The sequence below is a fragment of the Chrysochloris asiatica genome, unplaced genomic scaffold (genome assembly GCF_000296735.1).
Source record: "Chrysochloris asiatica unplaced genomic scaffold, ChrAsi1.0 scaffold00096, whole genome shotgun sequence".
In the NCBI taxonomy this organism is placed as follows: domain Eukaryota; kingdom Metazoa; phylum Chordata; class Mammalia; order Afrosoricida; family Chrysochloridae; genus Chrysochloris; species Chrysochloris asiatica.
In genome coordinates, this window is record NW_006408614.1 from 9,407,981 (window position 1) to 9,411,179 (window position 3,199).

Genomic DNA, 3,199 nt, shown 5'->3' on the forward strand with positions numbered 1-3,199 from the left:
TGGTCAATTCAGATGGGGATAGATTAGGACAGAGAACTGTACTATATGGTACACCTTTGGTTAGCTGTCCATAGTGTAAAAATAAAAGTCCGTAGTGTTGTTGTTGTTGTTGTGTGCCATTGAGGTGGTTCTAACTCAGGGACCCTGTATAAGGTTTCTGAGACTGTAAATCTTTGTGGGAGCAGAAAGCCTCATCTTTCATCTGAGGAGGATCAGTTGGTGGATTTGAACCACTGACCCCACATTAACAGCCCAACACATAACCCACAACATCACCAGAGCTCCTGGTGGTTGGTTATGTGCCATGGAGTCGGTTCCGACTCATAGCGACCCTGCATGGGTTGTAAATCTTTACGGGAGCAGAATGCCCCATCTTTCTCTAGCAGAGTGGCTGGCAGTTTCGAACTGCTGACCTTGAGTTTAGCAGCCTGACTCAAACCAGTATGCTAGCAGGACTCCTGAGTAATGTTGAAAGTCCTAACTGACAGTTTCTGGGAAATAATCTGAAGCCCATACTTAGTGGAAAGCAAAGCACACAGGTCCAAACTCATGGAATGATGTGTTCCAAGGAAACACCTCTGAGGTCTGGAATGTTCTTGTTGTCCACTCTACACAACAACCACAACGGCACCTGAACTGAACCAGTAGGTTGGTCCTCCAGAACAATCGGCACGAGAATTTGCTTTACCAGGAGCTCCTGCCCAAGCTTCTGAGCAGCGATGTCCAGCAGGAAAGGAATGAAAAGGATGGAACATCAAAATTGGATATGGAGAAGAAAAATACATGGACATTAATGAGCATTGATGGCTCAGGTATGGGGTCAATACCACTGGAAGACAAACTACAGTCACCTTAGAGTGAGAGGACCACCACTCCTCACCCATCAATCCTATCAAATGGCGTGCGCGGTAGCCTTGCAGTCTGCTTTTGTACACTTAATCGGGTCCTCCTCTGAGCAATCATGTCTAAGGGATCAGCAGTGGCCAGTGATCTTGGCATCACCCACTCCTGTGTGGGTGTTTTCCAGAACAGGAAAAGTGGAGATCTGAACCACCGTAAGGGCAACTGAACCACCCCAAGCTATGTCGCTTTTACTGACAAGGAACACTTGATCGGTGATGCCACAAATTATCAAGTTGCCATGAATCCCACTAACACTATTTTTGATGCCAAATAATTGATTGGAAGACTATTTGATGACGCTGATCTGAAGCATTGGCCATTAATGGCGGTGAATGGTGCAGACAGGCCAAGGTCCAAGCAGAATATGAGGGAGAGACCAAAAGTTTCTGACCAGAGGAAGTGTCCTCTATGGGTCTAACAAAGATGAAGGAAATTGCAGAAGACCGGGCAGTGTTTCGTTCTGCTGTGCATAAGGTCACTATGAGTTGGCACCAACTCGATGGTACCTAACAACAACAACAACACTTGGAAAGACTGTTACCAATGCGGTTGTCACTGTTCCAGCCTACTTTAATAACTCCCAGTGTCGGGCCACTAGAGATGCTGGAACCATTGGTGGCCTCACTGGACTCAGGATCATCAATGAGCCAACTGCTGCTGCTACTGCCTACGGCGCACACAGAAAGGTTGGTGCTGAAAGAAATGTGCTGATCTTTGACCTAGGAGGAGGCACTTTTGATGTGTCAATCCTCACTATTGAAGACGGAATCTTTGAGGTCCAATCCACAGCTGGAGACACCCACTTAGGTGGAGAAGACTTTGAAAACTGAATGGTCAACCATTTTATTGCTGGTTTTAAGAGCAAACATAAGAAGGACATTAATGAGAATAAGAGGCCTGTCCGCCGCCTCCGCACTGCTTGTGAACATGCAAAGCTTGCTCTCTCTGCTAACACCCAGGCCAGTATTGAGATTGATTCTGTGTATGAAGGTGTTGACTTCTATACCTCCATTACCCAGGCCGGATTTTAAGAATTGAATGCTGACCTGTTCCATGGCACCCTAGATCCTGAGCTAGAGAAAGCTCTTATGGATGACAAGCTAGACAAGTCACAGATCCATGACATTGTCCTCATGGGTTGCTCTACCCATAGTGCCAAGTTTCAGAAACTACTTCAGGATTTCTTCAATGGCAAAGAATTGAACAAGAGTATCCACCCTAACGAGGCTGTTGTTTATGGTGCAGCTGTCCGGGCAGCCAGCTTATCTGGAGACAAGGCTGAAAATGCTCAAGATTTCTTGCTTCTGGATGTCACGCCTTTTCCCCTTGGTATTGAAACTGCTGGTGGAGTCATGACTGTCCTCATCAAGTGCAATACTACCATGCCTATCAAGCAGACACAAACTTTCACAACCTACTCTGACAACCAGCCAGGGGTACTCATTCAGGTTTATGAAGGTGAACATGCCATGACCAAGGATAACAACCTGCTTGGCAAATTTGAACTTACTGGCATACCTCTGCACCCCATGGTGTTCCTCAGATTGAAGTCACTTTCGATGCTGATGTCAGTGGTATCCTCAGTGTTTCTGCTGAGGATAAGTGTACTGGAAAAGAGAAGAAGATTATCATCACTCATGACAAGGGCCGCTTGAGTAAAGAAGACATTGAACGGATGGTTCAGGAAGCTGAGAAGTACAAAGCTGAAGATAAAAAACGGAGGCATAAGACGTCCTCTAAAAACTCACTTGAATCCTATGCATTTAATATGAAAGCAACAGTTGAAGATGAAAACCTTCAAGGCAAGATCAATGAAGAAGACAAACAGAAGATTCTTGATAAATGCAGTGAAATGATCAACTGGCTTGATAAGCATCAGACTGCAGAGAAAGAAGAATTTGAACACCAACAGAAAGAGCTGGAGAAAGTCTCCAACCCCATCATTACCAAGTTGTACCAGAGTGCGGGAGGCAGGCCTGGAGGCATGCCTGGGGGTTTCCTTGGTGGTGGAGCTCCTCCATCTGCTGGTGCCTCTTCTGGGCCCACCATTGAGGAGGTTGATTAAACCAGTATCTAAGCTTAGATACCTTAGCATTGTTCCACCGTAAAACATTGAAGAACCCCAATGTGTAGCACGTTCAATTGTTGTTGTTGTTATGTGCCATGGAGTCGGTTCAGACTCATAGTGACCCTGTACAGGGTTTCCTAGACTGTAAATCTTTATGGGAGCAGAAAGCCTCATCTTTCTCCCGTGGAACAGCTGGTAGTTTCAAACTGCTGACCTTGCAGTTCGCAG

The 3,199-nt window shown here is 45.9% G+C and overlaps 1 pseudogene; it reads left to right on the plus strand.

Annotated features, from left to right (window-relative positions):
* Positions 1 to 961: 961 nt before the first annotated feature.
* LOC102817905 lies at positions 962 to 2,968 on the plus strand (annotated as a pseudogene).
* The last annotated feature ends 231 nt before the right edge of the window (positions 2,969 to 3,199 follow it).